The sequence below is a fragment of the Oryctolagus cuniculus genome, chromosome 3 (assembly GCF_051225735.1).
Source record: "Oryctolagus cuniculus isolate XC-2025 breed Fujian yellow rabbit chromosome 3, ASM5122573v1, whole genome shotgun sequence".
Taxonomy (NCBI): domain Eukaryota; kingdom Metazoa; phylum Chordata; class Mammalia; order Lagomorpha; family Leporidae; genus Oryctolagus; species Oryctolagus cuniculus.
The window spans coordinates 138,409,856-138,431,402 of NC_142869.1; the positions used below are offsets into that span (position 1 = coordinate 138,409,856).

The 21,547-nt window shown below is 48.7% G+C and overlaps 1 protein-coding gene across 25 annotated transcripts in view; it reads left to right on the forward strand.

Moving 5' to 3' along the window:
* ATXN7L1 (ataxin 7 like 1) overlaps window positions 1–21,547 on the forward strand; it is a 285,586-nt gene that overhangs the window by 183,248 nt on the left and 80,791 nt on the right. For 3 of the 25 annotated variants that reach the window (XM_089328456.1, XM_070071156.2, XM_089328458.1), the window contains exon 1: window positions 13,528–13,831. The exons of 21 other annotated variants lie outside the window; for them this stretch is intronic. The gene's annotated coding sequence lies outside the window, so the exon portion shown is untranslated. Of the gene's footprint in view, window positions 1–13,527; window positions 13,832–21,547 lie in introns of those variants that run through there. One more of the 25 variants, XM_089328461.1, reaches the window with a different exon arrangement.

Below are 21,547 nucleotides of genomic sequence, written 5' to 3' on the forward strand. Positions count from 1 at the left end.
CCAGATTGGAAGTAGAGCAGCCAGGACTTGAACCAGCGCCCATATGGGATGCTGGCACTGCAGGTGGCGGCTTTACCTGCTACTACACAGCACCGGCCCCCTTCAGTTTTTACAATGATTTACTCTCAATCTGCTTTATACTCATAATATTAACCCTACACTGAGTAAAGAATTCAACAAATAGTAAGAAGAAAAAAACACTGTTCCTCAACAGTGTATACAGGGCTGTAAACAATCATCGAATCTCAAAATGTCAATTTCACTCCTATACATTACCTTCTAGGTTTTCTCTTAGTTACCGCAGATCAGGGAAGACATGTGGTATTTGTCTTTTGGGGACTGACTTATTTCACCAAAGTATAATGATTTCTAGTTGTATCTAGTTTATTGCAAAAAATAGGGTTTCATTCTCTTTTACAACTGAGTAGTATTCCATACTATCTATCTATATGTACGATATATATATATAATATATGTGTATATATATATCTATATCACAATTTCTTTATCCAGTCATCAGTTGATGGACATCTGCGTTGATTCTGTGTCTTAACTATTGTGAATGGTGCTGCAATAAACATGGGAGTACAGATAACTCTTTCAAATGCTGATTTCATTTCATTTGGATGAATTCCCATAGACAGCTTTTGATAGAAGCTGGCATTGTGGTGCAGCAGGTTAAGCCACCACATGGGACACCCATATCTTATATCAGAGTGCTGTTTGGAGTCCCAGTTCCTCTGCTTCTGATCCAATTTCCAGCTAATGCACCTGGGAGGCAGCAGATGATCCACCCACATGGGAGACCAGGAAGGACTTCATGGCTCTTTGCTTTGGCCTGGCCTAGCCCCCAGCTATTGCAACCATTTGGGGAGTGAACCAGAGATGAAACAACAATCTCTCTCTCTTTCTCCCTTCTACCTTATTAGTTGCTTTTCAAATAAATGAAAAGAGCTTTTGATTAAATAAGGTAAAGTTCCAAAAAGATGTGTGTGATAGCTATAAAGCAGATCCTCAGTCTCTGCAAGACAGAGTCCCCATGAATTCCGGGTAGCACAGTGCTGGAGAGAGTGCTCGGGTTTGGAGAGTGACAGACCTGAATTCAAGTCCTGGTTTTACTGACCGGTCAGCCTCTGGACGTTGGTCTCCCCCTCTGAACCAGTCTCATTATCAAGAAGGTAAAATGATAGAATCGCAGTGGGTTCATTACTGGCTTAGTGTTTATTAATTTTTAAAGCACCAAGTCTAGGGCAGACAATAAATTCCAGTCTGTCAGAATCAGTTATCATTAATGGAATAAACTGCAGTCACAGATTACAGTTAAGATTCTAGAAATGATGGAATTCGTATTCCTTTGCTTTATTCCTTCAGTAAATATGTTACACACATTCTATAGGCAGGCACTTGGCAAGGCTTAGAGAGCAGGGTAGTGAAGAAAACAGAGCCCATCTCTGCCTTCATGAAGCCCATAACCTGGGCAGGAGGAAGAAACAGGGTACCAAGGGCCACTTCTGAGATCTGCCCCTTCCAGATTCACCTCCTACCATGGTTGTTGTAGACTAACCCAAGGTGGTCGAGCCAGGTAAAACTCAGGTTCTTTTTGCTGGGGAAACTGTTGTCAGCATAGAAGGTTCTAGAAGATTGGCGTGGTTCAGTTTGGCTTCCTCTCTACAGCCTTGCTACCAGCTTGTAATGAATGTGAATGCTGCATTGAATTCTGGCACAGATCCGGGTGTTTGTCAAGCCAGTGCTTATCAGCAAGGAGGGACAAAACTCTATAAAGTTCAGCCTCCTCTTCTGTGAAGTATTAATAGCCACAGCTGGCACGAAAGGTTCACTCAGTATGCAGGAATACTCCAAAGAGAGGACGCTGTTTCCCCAAACCAGCTTTGTGCTCTCAGAGACCATTCTGATTCACTGTCGGAACACAAAGAGCCTGGAGGGCCGTCCCCGGGGAAAAGGGACAGGCCTGGCTGCAAGAGAGTGCTCTGTTTATGCAAAGATGAGAAATAGCTCAAGAAGTTTTGGCCAGGCCACAGGTCTTGAGTATCTTTAATTTTACCAATGAAAACTCATTTCTCTTGTTCATTATGCTAATTGACATTTTACCCATAAAACCCATTTTTAAAGTTCATAATGTTGGTCAAAATACAGGTAGCAGAAAAACTTAAAGAATCCACTTGTTGAGGGGCCAGTAGTTTTGGAACAATGGGTTAAGCCACCACTTGCAATCTGGCATCCCACATGGGAGTGGTGATTCCAGTCCGTGCTGTTCTGCTTCCAGTCCAGCTTCCTGCTAATGTGCTGAGAAAGCAGCAGAAGTTGGCCCAAGTAGCTGGGCCCCTGCCACCCAAGTGGGAGACTAGATACAGTTCCTGGCTCCCAGCTCCTGGCTTTGGCCTGGCCCAGACCTGGCTGTTGTGGCCATTTGAGAAACAAACTAGTAGATCGAAGATATCTCTCTCTCTGTCTCCTCATCTCTTTCTGTCACTCTGCCTTTCAAATAAACAAATCATAGATAAGTCTTGAATTTTAAAAAGTTACTTGGAGTGTGGCCCTCTTTAATTGTTATTAGTTGTCCAATCTAGACACTTAATATTCTTTTTTTCTAAAATTTTTATAAGATTTATTTATTTGTTTGAGAGATGGAGCAATATGGACACACACACACACAAAATGAGAGAGAGAGATCTTCTATCCACTGATTTAATCCCCAAATGGCCACAACAGCCAGTTCTGAGCTAGGCTGGAGCCAGGAACTCCAGACTAATCTCCCACATGGATAGCAGGGGCCCAAGAACCTGAGCCATCATCTGCTGCCTCCCAGGCTCATTAGCAGGAAGCCAGATCTGAAACACAGCAACCAGGACTTGAACTGGCACCCCAGTATGGAATACAGATGTCACAAGCAGCCGCTTAACCCTCTACGCCACAATGTTGACCCCTTTTAAAAATAATTTCTTGATGTTTTTCTTTTCATCTACTTGAAATGCAGTGGAAAATAGAGAGAAAGATATCATTCATCTGCTAATCTGTTCCCCAAATGCCTCCAACTGCCAGAACTGGTCCAAGCTGAAGCCATGGGGTAGCAGGGACCAAACATTTGACCCGTCATCTGCTATATCTCAGGTGCATCAGCATGAAGCTGGATCAGAAGCAGAGTAAACAGGACTCAAAACAGCACTCCGATATGGGATGTGGGCATCCTAAGTGGCAGCTTAGCCCTCTGCAGCACAGCACCTTCTCCCTACACTTTGTATTCCTTTTTTCTTTTTTTTAGAATTATTTGTTTAAAAGGCAGTGACAGAGAGAGAGAGATCTTCCATCCAATTCCCACAGCAGTTGGGGCTAGGCCAGGTCAAAGCCAGATCTCCCACATGGGTGGCAGAGACCCCAGTACTTGAAACATCAGCTGCTGCCTTCTCATACGTATTAGCAGGAAGCTGGATCTGAAATTGTGGAACTGGGGCTTGAACCAGCACGCTGATATAGGATTCAAACATCTCGAGTGTAGCTTAACCCTCTGAGCCACAACACCAGCCCCAAGAGGTGAATCCTAGGCTAACTGTTCCATACACAAGAAAACACAAGTTACACTCAAGTACTTTTTATTTATTTATTTTTACCTATTTTTTTCATACTCCAGTATTTTAAATTAACATTGTTGTTGTAACTCTTGTCCCATTTTTCTTTTCTTTTGTGTGTATGTGTTTTTAAAGATTTATTTACTTATTTGAAAGGCAGAGTTACAGAGAGACAGAAGCACAGAGAGAGGCAGAAGCACAGAGAGAGAGAGAGAGAGAGAGAGAGAGAAAGGTCTTCCATCCTCTGGTTCACTCCTCAAATGGCCACAATGGCTGGAGCTTTACCAATCCAAAGCCAGTAACCAGAAGTGTCCTCTGGGTCTCCCACACAGGTGCAGGGGCCCAAGGACCTGGGCCATCTTCTACTGCTTTCCCAGACCATTAGCAGGGAACTAGATCGGAAGTGGAGCAGCCAGGACACGAACTGGTGCCCATATGGGATGCTGGCACCGGCTGCACCATAGTGTCACTCCTCTCCTCCTTTTTTCTTTACTGCTTTGCCTCCACAAATCTTAGTTTCCTCATCAGTAATCTAAGAATAATACACTCATTTGCCCGCCCTCCCTCCCTGGTCGTTTTGGGTGAGACTCTGGTTATCCATGGTTGTAATTTGTGAGGAGAGCAGCACTAACAAAACATGAGGGATTTTCCTGCCCTTAAACTTGAGTAGTTTCCTGCTTGAACTGATCTGGCTTGGGAGAAAATCAGATCCGGAACAGAGATCACACGAGCTCTGTGGCTTGTTGTCCTGGACACTGAGGAGGCCCGGAGCTGCTTCTCCAAGAATGTTACTAGCAAAGCCCTTGCTCAGGGTTTTCCTGTCTCCTTAATCCATCAGAGACAAGAACATGGCCATTAGAAGTCAAACTGTAAGCCAGTCCTTAGCCATAAAACACATTAATGTAAACATTTCCCAAGAAGGATTCATATGAGTGGAACTCTGGAAAATTTGAGAAGACAGAGGTAGAATGGGGTGCAAATGGGATGGTGCTCCAAGCAGAGAAACTATTTTGTGTAATAGTGTGGTATTTTATTTTTCAAAGTGAGAATTGCTTTTATTGTTAAACTAATGCATTGCAAAAATTGCCAAAGTTTCGTAAAATCAGAAAATCATCACTTCCAAATCAAACTTTTCAATCTTTTTTCTGTGCATCAGTCTCTATGTTTTGTGCCTCTGTGTTTATATGCAAATGTTTTTTAAAAATTAAAGTGGAATACTATCATAGATGTTGCTTTGAAATCTTTTTTTCTCATCTAAATTATTGTGGACATATATTTCAATAAAAACACATCTGTATTTCCCTAGAATTCCATTAAATGGATGTGCTGATAATTTTGTAAAGATTTATTTATTTATTTGATAGGCAGAGTTACAGAGAGGCAGAGGAAGAGAGAGAGAGAGAGATCTTCAATCTGTTGGTTCACCCCACCCCACCCCACCCCCGATGGTCACAATGTCTGGAACTTGTGCTGATAAATTAACCAGTGCCTGACTGCTTGTTATTTGGGTGGTTGAGGAACACATTACCCACCTCTTTCACTGTAGTTTTTAAAAATCACACCCCCTTCGGCCGGCGCCGCAGCTCTCTAGGCTAATCCTCTGCCTTGCAGCACCGGCACCCCGGGTTCTAGTTCTGCCATTGGCCACAGTGCACCAGCCGCGGCGGCCATTGGAGGGTGAACCAACTGCAAAGGAAGACCTTTCTCTCTGTCTCTCTCTCTCTCTCACTGTCCACTCTGCCTGTCAAATAAATAAATAAATCACACCCGGCCGGCGCCGCAGCTCTATAGGCGCCGCAGCTCTATAGGCTAATCCTCCGCCTTGCGGCACCGGCACACCGGGTTCTAGTCCCGGTCGGGGCGCCGGATTCTGTCCCGGTTGCCCCTCTTCCAGGCCAGCTCTCTGCTATGGCCAGGGAGTGCAGTGGAGGATGGCCCAAGTGCTTGGGCCCTGCACCCGCGTGGGAGACCAGTAAGAGGCACCTGGCTGCTGGCTTCGGATCAGTGCAATGCGCCAGCCGCAGCTGACCATTTGGGGGGTGAACCAACGGAAGGAAGACCTTTCTCTCTGTCTCTCTCTCTCACTGTCTAACTCTATCAAAAAAAAAAAAAAAAATTTAGACCAGGAAAAGCACCTGGCTCCTGCCTTTAGATCAGTGCAATGCGCCGGCCGCGGCGGCCATTGGAGGGTGAACCAACAGCAAAGGAAGACCTTTCTCTCTGTCTCTTTCTCTCACTGTCCACTCTGCCTGTCAAAAAAACAAAACAAAAAAAAACACCCCCCCCTCCCCACACACACACTTGACAGACACTCTTTTTCAAAACTCTACCGGAGCTTTCCTATGTTAAGTCTTTTTTGTCTTTAGGTGGAAGGCCTTGGGCCAGTTGAACTGTAGACTAGGAGGAGCAGAAAGTGACAGGGCAAAGGGCGGCCGGGGTGGAGAGTTCAATCCTGCCTCCTTGCAAGCTGCCTGCAGGAGTATACACTGCTCCAGGAGTACCCTCACCCACTGGAGCCCAGGGACCCTCAGCTGTCATTCGCCCAGCAACACAGCTGCCCGGAGCCTTTCTCATTCTACAGTCCTGCCAGCCCAAACCCCAATCATCCAAACACTCCTTTCAAATGAGAGAAAGTTGTGGATACATGCAAGTATTTGCAGGTGGTGGTTCATTAACACTTCAGTATTGTGACCTCTGCCATTGAGGAAAATGCCTTGAAACCCAGCCTGGAGCCCTGTGCAGCTGGGAGAGGCACCGAGTCACTGCACCTCAGTTAGCTCCACACTGTAGTCAGGAGGGCGCCTTCCAGCTTTGCTTGGGAAACAACTTACTCTCCATTTATGGGCAATACTAACCAGACCAATGAACGGTCTGATTTCCAAGCTGGGGGAATTAGAACTCTAAGGAGGACCATGGAGTGAAAAGAAGCGACACCAGACTTCAGGAAAGTAAATTAAAAGGCAGAAGGTGGGGAAGTGGAGCCCTGTTTTGTGCAGGGGACAAGAGCCCTGCAAACTTTCTCAGTGTTTGCAACCTGCAGGTGCCTCCTTGACGGGGGCAGCCGATTTAGTGAGTCTTGACCAACACCTGAGGTAATGAAAGAGATGAGAAGAGAAGGGAAGGGAGAGGGAGGAAGGCGAAGAGAGGCAAGAACGAGAAATTAGAGAAGAGGGGAGGGGAAGGCAAACATCAGAGTGCCTTTGAGGTAAGAAGGATATTATCCCTTGGAACTGTGTGCAGTGTGAAATTCTAGAGTGAATCAGAGCAAACGTTCTGCCTAGTTGTCGAGACTCCCTGGTGGCACAGTGGGCTAGGCCACCACCTGCAATGCCTGCATCCCACTTGGGCATCGATTCAAGTCCCTGCTAATGTGCCTGCGAAAGCAGCAGAGGATAGCCAAAGTGCTTGTGCCCTTGCCACCCACATGGGAGACCCAGATGGAGTTTCTGGCTCCTGGCTTCGGCATGGCCCAGCTGTGGCTCTTGTGGCCATTTGTGGCCTCTCTCTCCCTGTAACTCTGCCTTTCAAATAAATAAACAATCTTTAATAATAATAAAGACTCCAGTTAGGTTGTCTGCATCCCACGTTAGGGTAGATACCTGGGTTCAGTCACAGCTTCACTGCTGATTCCAGCTTCCCAGTACCTTGGAAGCAACAGTGATGGCTCAGTGATTAGGTTCCTGCCCATGTGGGAGACCTGGACTGAGTACCTGGCTCCAGACTCCCGCCTGGCCCAACCCAGCTGTGGGTGCATTTGGAAAGTGAACCAGTGAATGGGACCACTCACTGACGCTCTCACTCTCTCCCTCTCAAATACATAAAAATCTAAAATGAACTATGTTCTAAAGGTTTGAATGCTACAGTTGTAGATCCTGAAGTCATCACAGTTTTACAGCAATGAAGACCCTTAATGCTGGCCTTTTTTTTTTTTTTTTTTTTTGCTTTCTAATATTTATTTATTTATCTGAAAGACAGAGGGACGGGGGGTGGGGGGGATCTTCCACTCACTGGTTCACTCCCCAAATGGACAACATGGCTTGGTCTGGTCCAGGGTGAAACCAGGAGCCAGGAACTCCATCTGGGTCTCCCACATGGATGGCAGGGTGCAAGTACTTGAGCCATTTTCTGCCGCTTTCCCAGGAGCATTAGCAGGGAGCTGGACCCGTAGTAGAGCAATGGAATAAAGCAGCCAGGACTCGAACTGGTGCTTACATCGAATGCCAGCATCACTGGTAGTGGCTTAACCCATTGTGCCAGCCCCAGTGCTGTGGGCAGTGCCAGCCCCAGCACTGAGCTTAAGTTATAGAAAGAGGATCTGATAAAATTCAGAGTATGCTGTTTAAGAAGCCCAGGTGCCGTGGAGTGAAGCTCTCCTGGACAGTTTCCTGTTCTGTAGTGGCCATGTGTGTTTTTGCTATCCGGTGCTTAAATTGTAAATGGAAAGCTTTTCTGCCTTCTCCCTAAGACAGACAACTGTTGTTGAACTCCAACTTTTACACATACTTCGTATAAAGATGTTCACTTTCCAGATATAGCTAATAAGATAGCCTTTTTTTATTTGGAATTCAGATTGAAACAGACTTCATTCATTCATTCAATGCATTGACCTACAATGAAAGATGAGACTCAGAAGGGGCCTATGAGGCACTTCAACCCAGGGGTCTCAATACCTGCCAACTCACATTCACTGATTTCCACCATGAAGTAATTTTTCAACCATTGTGAAGTACTGGCTTAGGCTGGTTGAAATCAGTACTCTCCAGAAAAATCCAGACTATGTGCAGAACTGACCCCTATGTGCAGAACTGACCCTGTGACTTCAGTTACAGCAGTTCAGGTTGTGGATCCGCATCACAAAGCAGTAGAGCCAAAAGCTAGTCACAGGTGTGTCAGGCACACGGGCTTAGTCTCCGTGAACCCGGGTACAGAACAAAAGGAAAGGGTGTTGAGCCAAGTGTGGGTACCGACTGAAGGCAAGCCTGCAGCTGAGGGTAGCCACCAGGGCTGACCGCGTGCTCTGGCTCTCCGTCTCCTGCAGCTCAGGCCTCCATCCTTTCTTGGCTTCATCCTCTTTGTGACCAGTTTTGCATACATCCAGACCATTCTGAAAAGCCCATACCGGTCCCTGGCCAGCTTCTTCCTTGGTGTGTGTTGCTCTGATGCAGTTCCCTTGGCTGAGATAAGTTCATGTGTCTGGAGTATGGGGCCAGGACCCGGTTGTGTCTCCATCAATGCTACATCCTCCAGGGCTGACTGTACAGCGCTCAGGAGCATCTCCCAGGCCCGCTTCTCTGTCTGCATCAGCGAAGCAGTGCTGGTCTGGTCTGTGGCTGAACCGCCTTTGCTAAGCACGCCGGTAACTGATTACAACACATTCCTGATACTGTTCCATCTGACGGCCATGTCTCGTGAAGTCCCAGCAGTTCTGCTTTTAAAAGCTCACCCTGTCTTCCCTAGATGTTCATTCGCTGCTGCTTGTCGTCAGATCATTTTTAAAAGGGTCTGTATGCTGTGAAGAGTCACGGGCTACCTGAAATATTCTGCTCACTTCATGTCTTATAAGCGGACGACATGCCTGCCAAGACAGTGCTGATTTACGCACTGCCGTATTCTTTCAGGCAGCATGGGTGCAAATGTCATATGCTTACCAAAGCAGCCTTAAATAACTCCTCAGCGTGCATGTTTACAAGCAGCAAGAGGCGACATCTAGACGTCCTATCCAGCCTCAGAGGGCGTGCAGTCAGCAGGAGCACAGAGATTTGATGACTTTTCATGCCTAGGCTGCTTGAGTGACAGTCACCTTAACGTCCATTTTGACCCTCAGCTTCCCTGGCCCTTGGGTCTGTGTGTGTGTGTGTGTGTGTGTGTGTTGTTTTCAGGGAAAAATACAGAGCAGTGACAGGTTCCCAACAAGGTGGCAGAATATTCTAGAGCATCCAAATCATCACCTCCTGACAGGCTCCCCTCCTGCATTCCACATTCGGCATCTCTAGTCATGGCCTTGAGTCTTCACTTCCCAACTAACGGCTCTGCTCACCCCTCCAAATCTGCTGGCCATCTGCAGTCACCCACATCCATGTCCCCTCAGAGGGAATGACCAAAAAAAACCTGCCAAGAACCTGCTCAGGAGTATCATATAATAGTGATACCCTCCCCATTCAAGTGCTGACGTAAAGAAGGGAATATGTCATGGGAACTTGCACTGGGTCCAGCATTTTCAGCAGCCTCTGGTGCAAATGAACTCAGCCAAGGCACGTGTTGGGGAAGAGACCACCCCCCACCCTCCTACCTCCACCAAGCCCAGCAGAACTGCAGCAGGTCAGATCCCTTACACACACACACACACACACACACTCACACACACGTGCGCGTGCTGCATGCCTTGAGCATACAAGCCACCTAACGTACAGTCTGGCAGGTCTCCTGGGACATTCTGCTCTGGCTGCTGCTCGGAGTAGGACTGGGTGAGAATCCAGGGACTGGCCCATGAGTGAATCGATCAGATCAGAGAAGGACAGGGTGCCCACTCAGTGGAGGTGGTTGCTTTCCACTGACATAGCTGTCCTAGAGCGCAGGTGTCTAGCACTCGCTCCACAGCAGGGACAGGAAGGCTCCTCTCGGAACTGATGCAGAGAAGCCAGGAAGACCAGCAGAAAACCAGGAGAGATGCCATGCTTTTACAAGCAGGCGACTTCACTGACCTTTTAGTACCATCATTCTGTTTTCTAGAAACATGATAGAGGTAAGCAAGGAGGGCTGGGCCCGGAGTTGGGAGATCTGGTGCTGTTTATGGTTTGCCCAATGGCCCTGCCAAATCACGTAGCCTCTCCAAGTCTGTTTACTTGTCTAGGAAAATGGGAAAAGTAAAGCTCACCCCTTTTAAAGTGCTTTGCTACTAATAAAACCCTGTACCCAGCAAGTCATTGTTTGTGCGGCTAAGACCTAGGACTGGACATTTAAAGCTTTCCTGACCACATGACCTTGGAAAAGTCACAAGTTTCCCTGAACCTCGGTTTTCCTTCTTTGTCAAATGGGGATGATATGGGGCCAGCATTGTGGCACAGCAAATTAAGCTGCTGCCTTCAATGCCAGTATCCCACATGGACACCAGTTCAAGGCTGGGCTGCTTCCAATCCAGCTCCCTGCTAATGTGCTTGAGACAGCAGCAGAAGATGGCCCAAGCCCTTGGGCCCCTGAAGCCACATGGGAAACCAGGATGAATCTCCTGGCTTTTACTTGGCCCAGCCCTGGCCATTGCAGTCATTTGGGGGAGAGAACCAGTGGATAGAAGATCTCTCTGTCTCTCTCTAACTCTGCCTTTCAAATAAATAAAATATAAAACAAATCTTTAAAAAATTTTTTCAATTTATTAAAAAAAATGGGGGTGGGTGCTGACACTGTGGTATAGTGGATAAAGCTGCTGCCTGCAGTGCCAGCATCCCATATGGGTGCCGGTTCCCATCCCGGCTGCTCCACTTCCAATCCAGCTCTCTGCTGTGGCCTGGGAAGGCAGTAGAAGATGGCCAAGTCGTTGGGCCCCTGCACCAGCGTACAAGACCTGGAAGAGGCTCCTGGCTCCTGGCTCCTGGCTTTGGATCGCCACGGCTCCAGCCATTGCAGCCATCTGGGGAGTGCACCAGCGGATGGAAGACCTCTCTCTCACTCTCTCTTTCTCTCTCTCTCTCTCTGCCTCTCTGTAACTCTGCCTTTCAAATAAATAAATCTTTTTTTTTTTAAAAATGGGGAGATAACAGCAGCTCTTCCCATCTCACAGGATGTTTCTGAGAACCCAGTAATACAGTGTGCTAAAATGAGACATACAAACAGTACAGGCTTTTTAGTTTTGTTTGTTTTGAGAGGCAGGCACACAGAGCTCCTGTCTGTTGGTTCACTCCCCCAAATGCCAAATGCCCACAAGTGGGAGCTAGGAACTCAGTCCAAGTCTCCCACATAAGTGGCAGGACCCCCCAACTACTTGCTCCATCAACCACTGCCTCCCGGTGTCTGCATTAGTAGGAAGCTGGAGTCAAGAGCCTGGAATCAAAAGCAGGCGCTGATGTGGGACACAGGCCTCTTAACCACCAGCTCAACCCCTGACCCGACAGGGGCAGCACATTAGTGGAACTCTAAGTGCAAGGCTGTTCTGGGGCCACTTTAACCTGTCCGTTGCCCGCCATGAGGCAGGAGCTGGTTGTGGACTCACTTCATGGGAAGTGAGCCTTCTCTCGCACTGCATCCCTCTGCCTTCCTCTCTCCCCACCCCACACCTGCTTCCCCCTCTTCTCCTTCCTTTGTCCCAGACTCTCAGATCAGAGCAGCCCGTGTGATTCTGTTAGTGACCTCTCTGTGTGGCAACTGCTGCATTTCACTCTAGGGGGCTCCGTTTCAGATCCCAGTGAAATAATGTCTACAGTGTGCAGAGAAATGTGGGTTCCTTTGGGAGGAAAGGGACAGCCACTGTGTGGGTTCCTGTTCACCACCATACCCCTGGTGACCCCTGAAGCCAGAGGAGCGACTCTCTCTCTCCAGGATAAGCATGCTTCTGGCACATGGTTACAGTGGTTTCTTCAAACAACCTGTTTCTACTTAATCATTAATTTACCCTACTCTCGTTGAGTGGAGAAGGGGAAACATTTTAGTCATTGTAAGGCCGCCACAAAACACACCAAACACCAGAGTAAGGGAAAGCGTTTATTGGGAGAAACCTTATTGACTGGAGGGAAGGGGCGAAGAAGGAAAAAGAAGAACATAAGAGAGAGATCCAGAGACAGACAGAGACCAGGAGATGGAGAGAAAGAGAGCCACATGCTCAGGAGCAGGTCCTTTTAAAACTTTGGGGGGGGGGGCAGGGAAGTAGGAGCAGCAAATCCCATTAGGATGGGGGTGGGGCTGACAGCGGTAGTTGGGCCATGTGGCTACCTGGCTTCCAGCAATGGGGGGGGGGGGGGGCTAGAGCCTAGGATGGCATCAGGACTGCTCCATTTTACTAACAGTCATTAAATCAGATCAGTAGATGATAAGATGGATGGATGGATGGACGGATGGATGGATGGATGAGAGAGAGAGAGAGAGAGAGAGATAGGGCAGATTGGGCACTAGGTTTAAGTCCATCCAGGACAGATTATTTCTCACTCTTACATCTACCTCCCAGTTCTCGCAGGACTCCACATTCTCAAATCCTCAGAGAACTCTACATTTTTCACCTAGCTAATTGTCTGGATTCTAAGAAATGGAAAACTTTGCTTGATAAGCAATTCAAGTGTCCATTTTCATCTTTCCAGGTGGAAAGAATGTGCTGTCACCAGTATGGCAGCAAGCATAGAGACTCCGGTCCAGATCAGGGTGAAAGCTGGTCCCCTTTCCTAGGATTCTGGCCAGCAGGGTCAGTAAACGGCCTGGGGACGCTGTCCCCTACCCCCAGGCCAGATTCTGGAGGATTGCTGTGTGTCTCAGTGGCCCCACCACACGCTGAGAGGGGACTTGGAATTCCTTTCTTGCGTCTACAGAAACTCAATTCAGTAACGTCCCTTTTTTCTCCTACGGGCTTTTCACCACTTCCAAATTCCCGCACTGCTGCCGTCACCCTCTGGTTTGCAAATCTCTTGTCAATCTCTTAGTAAAAGATGCATCAAGGAAGCACTCATTGCCTCCTGCTAATAAACGCAGCGTGTCATGTGACACCTCCCCTCCCCCGCACCCCACCAATAAAGTAGCTTGACGTGGGTCCTTTATCTGCCAACATCTACATTTCCTTCAAGGTGGTAATCTTTTTGCTTTTGTTATTTAAGTTCTTTTTTATTCTTAATTGTTACCCAGTTGCTTCGGGGCTCGCATAAACAGTTAACAAAAACACTCGCACGAGGCAGCCGTTTCGCTTTCTGAGCCTGTTGTTCTTGGCACTGGGTCAGTTCTATGAACTTCTGGTGTCCAACTGGTAGGACCTGAAACTCTGTGTTTAACAAGTGCCTGTAGTCAAAACAGTTGGCGTGTGCAGGCGAGATAGCTGGTAGTGACTGCAGCTGGTCAGCCGTCGGGGTCGTGCACTGTGCAGAATACTGAATCACGTTGCTCTGCGTTGGAGCTTTGGTTGTTGTTGTTTGCTCGTTGCGATTTTTTTTTTGTCCTTTGTAGATTTTTTTTTCTTTTCTGCCGTGGCATCCGTGCTAATGTGGATCGCTTCAGGTTCCAAAAGTACAGCATGTTTACAGTCGTCGTAGCATCAGATTAAGTTGGCAGCCTGAGTCTCTGTAAGTGGTTTTAGTTTACATTTCTTCTCCTAGCAGGATGTTTTGCATAATTTTGCTGATCCTGGGTTATTTATAGAGTTTTCTGAAGAAACGGGGATGCGTGAGAGTTTCGGTTCCAACTGTGCAAAGTGAAATCCGCGTCTGCACTGGGAGAGAGGGTGGCGAACGCGCGTGTGCCGCCGAGGGTTCTGGCAGCTCCTGGTGGTTCATTGCTGCCACAGGTCACTAGATAACATCCGGGGAGCGGGAGTGGACCCTCCCGGCCGCCCCGCCGCCATCAGATACCCTGACAATTGTCTCAGGATGTGTTGTTTTGCTTGGTCTGTAGCAGAGGGAGTAAAATGAAAGTGATGATGCCATTTCCTACGGGGCGGCCCGAGAGCGTGGGTGCACGGTTGGGTATTGTTGAGTTTGCAGTGGTTGTTTTGTCAAACTGAAAAGAGCAGTGTCATCTGACAACCCGCCCCGAAGCCGGCCCGGGAGCTGGGAGCAGTTGGCAGAGTCCCTGGGAGACATGGGGAAGGGAGAGACACAGGAAAGCCGGCCCAGGGCTGTTTGTTTTTTTGTTTTTTTGTTTTTTTTAAAGTTCATGTCCCCTCTTCTAGGTAGGTGACCGTGGTGCTCAGATGTTTATAATGTTTAGGAAATTGATAATCAACTGCAGGATGGCATGGAGCTAATGCAATATCTGTGCGATTGTCTGGCCACCGCAGTAGCATCTTTGGGGACCCCTGTGCGTGCTTGAATGAGAGCTGAAACTGGGCACACGTGAGAACGCTGAGCCAGAATTAGCACTCTGTAACAGGGTTTCCCATAATATTTACTAGAACAGTTGGCTAAAAATTGCTCTGCTTGGCCCACTGAATGGCTGTGTAATTAAATCAGCCCTCGATGGCGTACCTTGAACAGCGCCCCTCTCAGAGCCTGCCGCTCCTGGAATTTGCATGGCTAAGTAGTGCGTTCATCAGCATAATGAGCGCGCAGTCCCAGTCTAATGGTCCAGGAGCGCGCTGCAAACGAGACACTTCATCGTGCCTCGGGTTAAATATTTTAAACCAAACAAATCAAAAGAGGGAGACAAGGACAGACAGCTTAGGCTTTGCGGAAGACGTCGTAGGGTGCCTTGACCCCATGTCCTTGGGTGTCCCCAGCCCCCAGACAGGCCCAGACCCCTCTCACCCAGCATTGCCGAGTCACGCACAGATGAGGAGGGACAGTTGGAACGGAAATTTCCAAGGTAGTAAATGTGAACGCTGGACTGGGGCTGGCCCTGGTTGCAGCGGCTGAGTGGCCACAAGTGGCGTTCTCTGCTCCTTGGGCTGTCACATCTATATGAAAGGGATTTTGGTTTCTTTTGATTTGGTTTCGTTTGGTTTGGTTTTTGTCTCCACTAACCTTGCAGAGAATAACGAAGAGGGTGTCTTTGACAGTCTAGAAGTGTGCCCTGTGCTTTCCCACATTGGCCTCATCGAGCTGGCTGGGGACAGGTCAAGCTGTTTGGTTCCAGCAGAAAAATACTGGAGGTGAGGTGGGGCATGCGCTGTGGAGCTGGGAGCTAGAACTCCAGCCGGGGCGTTGTCCCCCCCCAGCATGTGCCGGCTCCTGCCAGCTCCAAGCCCCGTCCACAATGGGCCAAGTGGAGGGGTAGGGTGTTGCTGCAAAGCTGGCCTAACAGGACTCCAGTCTGTCCCCATGGACAGAGCTCTGGTTCCACTTTCCTTCCGTGGTTCAGTCAGTGAGGTTGGGACAGGGAGGCTCCAGGTTTGAGGTTTGTGTGCTTCTTGGCTGGCCATGGCTCTGCACTGTGTAAACACCCCCACGTGTAAATAAGCTCCTGGCCCGTGACTGAAGAGACAGGAAGGGGACCAGCAGGCCTTAGCTGGAGCTGGAAGGGTGGCTGTGAATCCTGAAAGTCCCTCAGTCGTTCTCTGCCTAGGGCTTCTGCATTTGAACTGGCTGCTCTGGCCTACCCTGCCATCCCTGGAAAAGTGGAGGCCCCTGACAGTCCCCTCTGCAAGTTCTCCCAGCCCCTGCAGACAGGGCCTCCAGGTAGCTCTCGAAGGCCCTCTTGGCTCCTCCTGCCAGCATGGAGAGCCCCGGGTCCTGTCTGCCCTTCCAAGGATGATTGGCTTGGTGTGTCTGGGCCCCGGAGGAGCAGTAAGCATTGGAGTCCACCTCTTTGGTCCCAGGGGAATGGTTCTGCTAACCTTACACTCAGTGGGAAGCCTAAGGCCTACCAAGAGCCGGGAGTGCAAGGATTGAGAGGAGGGGAACAGAACACTAGGTGGAACCTAGAGGGTAGGGATTTCCCAACCAAAGGCAGATGGTCACAGTTGCTTCAGCAAACCCGTGAGTCTGCTGGTGGCTGCCTCACTCTGCCGTTGGTCCTCTTGTCCCCTCTCTCTGGAATTACAGCAAGCCCTTGCTGATTAATCAGAACTCATACAAGGAGTTGATCACTCCCTGCCTGCGGCCTGGGAGCTACTTAGGGCTGCCCTGTCCTTGTAGACTGCCTCAACCCCAAGGCCCCAGTCGGCCAGTATTTGCCAGTGACCTGGGGTCATGAGATTGTCTTTGTCTTGGCTGTGCTACACTGTGAGAGGTGAGAGCAAGGAGGGAGGTACTTTTGAACTGTGATGACAGCCAAGGTTAGGAGGCCTGTGTCCTCTGCCATCTATACTGTTTCTCTCTGATTTGGAAAACATGAGTGGTTTTCAAGTAGACCGCCTGTGTTCATTTTCTAGGGCTGCCAGGACAAAATAAGACAGACTTGGGTGGCTTGAACAGCAGGTGTTTGTTTTCTCACAGTTCTGGAAACTGGAAGTCTAAGATCAAGGTGCTGGCAGGGTTGATTTCTCCTAAGGCTTCTACTCGGCTTCCAGGTGACTGCCCAGTTGCTGCCTTTCTATAAGGTTGGCCAGCTGTCTGTGTACTTGTGCCCCTGAGGTCTCTTCTTTTAATCAAGACACCAATCATATTGTGTTAGGGCTCCATCCTAGTGGCCTCATTGTAACTTAATCACTTCTTCAAAGATGCCATCTTGAAACGTGGTTACATTATTAGGGATTAAGGAGTGAGATTTTTTTTTTTTAAGATTTTATTTATTTGAAAGAGTTAGAGAGGTAGAGGTAGAGACAGAGAGAGAGAGAGAGAGAAGTCTTCTGTCCTCTGGTTCACTCCCCAAATGGCCTCAATGGCCAGAGCTGCGCCAATTTGAAGTCAGGAGCCAGGAGCTTCTTCTGGATCTTCCATGCAGATACAGGGGCCCAAGGACTTGGACCATCTTCTACTGCTTTCCCAGGCCATAGCAGAGAGCTGGATCAGAAGAGGAGCAGCCAGGACTAGAACTGGTGCCCATATGGGATGCTGACACTTCAGGCCAGGGCTTTACCCTGCTGTGCCACAGCACTGCCCCACCCCCCTTTTTTTAAAGGTTTATTTATTTGAAAAGCAGCATGAGAGAGTGAGAGTGAGAGAGATCTTCTGTCCATTGGTTCACTCTGCAAATGGCTGCAACATCAGGGTCTGGGTCAGACCAAAGCCAGGATCCAGCAACTCCATCCAGGTCTCTCACATGGGTTTCAGGGGCCCAAGTGCTTGGACCATCTTCTGCTGCCTTCCCAGGTACATTAGCAGAAGTGGACCAGAGAAGTAGAGCAGCCAGGATTCCAACTAGCACTTTAATGTGGGATGCCAGCGCTGCAAACAGTAGCTTAACCTGCTGCATCACAACACCAGCCGTACTTTAGAGTTTGAGTTGGAGAGGCACACAGTCCAGCCTGTAACACCAGGCTCAGCTGAACGTGGCCACGACTCTCCTCCTTTAAGAAGCAGCATTTTAACCTCCAAGATGTAGAGATTCCTCTGAGTTTGTTCCTGCACTCACGAATGTATAGAGCCAGGCACCACCTCTGTGTGGGTCTGTGACCGAAGGAAATAAGATGAGAGAAAGATAGGTATCTATTTAAAGCTACATGGATAAGTCATCAGTGGCTGTGCAAGTCTAAGTTCGTTTTCGTGTGTCCTGTAATGATTCTGGAGTGACTTCAGCAGCCTGCTGGTATTAAGGGACAGTGTTGTAAGTGTGGTTGAGTGAGGGTAACTGGTAGACCAGTGGGATCCAGGAAATTGCTGATTGGGATTGTTACCACCCTTCTGGGCTTCCTCCTCCCAGCCCCTTTCTGTGTAAACTCCCTGATCTGTTAATAGATTGATTCATTGGCCCGATCTTCCTAGCGTCTGGCCAACAATTACGTATACATTCTTCGTTTTTTGACCTGCCCTCAGCACTTTTTCTCCCTGGACGCTGGGAACCAACCTTTGATGGGCTAGGGGAGGAGACTTTCTTAGGCCACTTTTTGCCTCCTGTGTGAACTGCTGCTCTTTTCCTGGGGGTGTGTGGTTGGCCGTGCCAGCTTCCATATGTCCAATGTGGGATATCTTTGACTCCGAGATCTTTTCTTAGTGAGGATGGCAAGCCTCCTCAGCTGAGACGAGAACAGTGTTTCTGGGCACCCGCCCTGAGAATGTGAGCATCCAAAGCCTGGTGTTCTTGGGACCTACCACCAGAGACGGGAGCTCAGCAACTGGTTAGGGTCCATCACAGGGAAGCTAAAAGCTCCTGGCTCTTGGTTACCTGCCAGGACCCTTCTGCCATTTACTCCGGCACGGGTCTCAACAAGGGACCCGTGTTCCTGCAGCCCAGGAGCCAAGCTGTGAGAGTGGCAGGATGACCCAGTACCCTCTCTGTATAGGCCAGCCTCAGCTCTGGTCTGGGATGAGAGAGGAGGTGTTTGCTACCAGGAGAGGAGAGGAGTGGTGAGGGGAGGAGAGGGGAAGGAAGGGAAGAGGAGAGGAGGAGTCTTCTCATCGCAGTCTCCAGCTGTTCTGTGCTGAGAGCCCTGTTCCTTCTGGCAGCCTGAGTACCTATAGGTCCCTCCTCAGCTTAACAGGCAGGTTTCTGCCAATGGAAATGGTATCTCTGAGTTATTTATAAATTATTTAGTAATAATCATAATACTGTTCTTTTGTGTTGGCTCCGTCTGACTTAACTTTCAGAGCTCTCTCACCTGCCTGATCTCACTGACAGCTCAGAGGGTGGAGGTGGAGGAGGCAGATACTGTTAACCTCAGAGCATGGAAAATCTGGAAGGAGAGCCAGGATTTGGGCTCCAGCTCTTGGAAATCAGTGCTGCTTCTATTGATTTCAGCTGCCTAATGTTTACATTTGGTTGCCAGTGGAAGGTGTTGTGTCTTAGAATTGGAAAGCCATTTTTATTATTCTATGAGGGTTTTTTAGGCTTATTTATTCATCTGAGAAGGAGAGAAAGAGAGAGAGAGAGAGAGCACGCGCTCCTACCTCCTGGTTCAACCCCAAAATATCCGCAGCAGCCAGGGGACCAAAGTCAGGAGCTAGGAGCTCAGTCCAGGTCTCTCACGTGGGTGCCAGAGGCCCAACCACTTGAACCCATCACTGCTACCTCCCGGAGTCTGCATGAGTAGGAAGCCTGAGTCTCTGGAGCTGGGCTCCAGCACTGATATGGGACCAGGGCATCTTCACCACTAGGCCAAATGCCTGCCCCAGTATAAGTACCTCTTGTCTGTGACGAAGGCGACGTTTGCTTGCTCACCACATGTGACGCCCTGCCCCTGTAGCTTTACACCTCAGCGTCATCAGCTTCAGGAAGAGAAGGGCTGCCAGTGTCACCCGTGAGATCCTCACCAGGAAGAAGAAATGTGGACCGGATGACACACCTCCTACCGTGGATGGTGGGTGGTTCGGCACAACCACACTCCATGAGTGCTGTTCACAGGTCACTGTCAGAGGGACGGAAGGGATTGCACAGCTGGGCCTGTCCTCTGCCAGGTCATCAATGAGGATTTGGAGGAAGAACAGCATTGAGGGTGGGCTTATCAAGTTCTCAAGCGGTAGGCTTGGGAGAGAGAATGGGTACATTGGTGGATCAGGCTCCGAACATCCAACAGACTGGAGCAGTAGAACGAACCCAACAAGATGATCTTTTTAAAGGACACCCGTGGATTCATGGCTTGGCCATGAATGTGTGAAACAGGCCCTGGGCGGGTGAGGGAGGCAGCTGTGAGATGTGAAACACTGAGACCGGACCTCTAGCTGCATTTATTGGAGATCAGTGTCCAGAAGAGACTCCCAGGAGCTGACCCCTTCTGGAATGTTCTCCCTTCTGAGATCCATAGTTTGTGAAGAACAAAGCCAGAGAGAACCAAGGTCAGGAGAGTAGTGAAGACAATGGCTTTGTGCAGAATGGCCTGAGAAGATGCGTGGGGGTGTTTAGCCTGGAAAAGGAGGTTTGGGGGAGTAATTTTTGTGAGGTGCTCCATGGAATGGAAGAGGGATTAGACAGCTCGTGATGAAGCCAGGGGGCAGAAATGGGATTGGTGTGTGGGCGTTACAGACTGGCCCAGTGCAGGGAAGAGCCTCCTACAGTCGGGGCTGTGGACCTGATGTACACTGGAACCTTCAGTGGCGAAGACAGTCTGAGCAGCCCTCTGGCAGGGGTGCTGGGGAGGTGACCACAGCCCCAGGCAGGTGGCTGGCAGGGGTTAGGAGACTGGGTCCCTGCAGGCTGGTTCCATATCCCAACTTCACAATCGGTCTAGGTCCAGCATTCCTGGAAGAGTGGTCAGCCCTGTGATGGAAACAGTGGGTGTAGCAGGAAGGAGAGGGTTGGCAGTGGGGATCCATGCCTCAGTGCCACATTTGTAAAGAAGGCCTGTCTGAGTTACATTCGTGTGTGTGCATGTGTGTGGTTTTTAGGATTTGGATTAACTTTATTTGACCATGTTAGAACATTAAAAACAAATAACACCCCCCTAAAGAATGACAAAGTCCAACCAACATCTGTCATCGTCATCAATGCATAGTGAAAGGAGGGCCTACTAGAAACATAGGGAGGACAGACTCAGGATGGCCCATGAGTACATACATGTCTGTGATGTCTCCTATGTGCCTGTGTGTGTCGAATTAAGACCAATTAGCACTTCGCCGCAGACCCAAATTGTCAGTGTTTGGGAACTGTGATTTTAAGAGTGCCTATCTGCCATCTCTCCTGTCAGCCGCCTTAATTACCTCAATGTACAAATTACCTCCTTCAAGTGATTCCAAGAAGAGTCTGAAGGTAACGCTCAGTTACGTTGAGACAGATCGCTTCCCTCGTGGATTGCCGGGCCCTTGCTTTTTGCAGGCTTCCGTTGTGGCTGTGGTTGTAGATGCTGCTGCTGAGGTGAAAGCCATTAACATATAATTGACCACATTAAACTGAACAACTGAGTGGCATCAGTGCATTTGCACTGTCGTGCAGCCATCACTTCTAATCTCAAGATATTTCATCACTCCAGTTTCATACTCATGAAACAGTTAGGCCCCGTCCTTACACACACTCGGCCCCTGGCAGTCCCCAGTCGCCTTTGTGTGTGTGTGGCTTTGCTTATTCTGGACATCTCATATAAAGTGAATCACACAACATATGTGACCTCTTGTGTTTGGCCTCTTTTGTTGGCATGTTTTCGAGATTCATCTGTGTTAGAGCATGGATAGTCTTCATTTTTTTTATGGCTAGATGATATTTCATTATGTATAAATATGACAAATTTTGTTTCTTCAGTTGTCCATCGAGGGTCATTTGGGTGGTTTTCACTTTTTGGCTTTTATGAATGGTTGCTAGGAGCATTGCTTGTACAT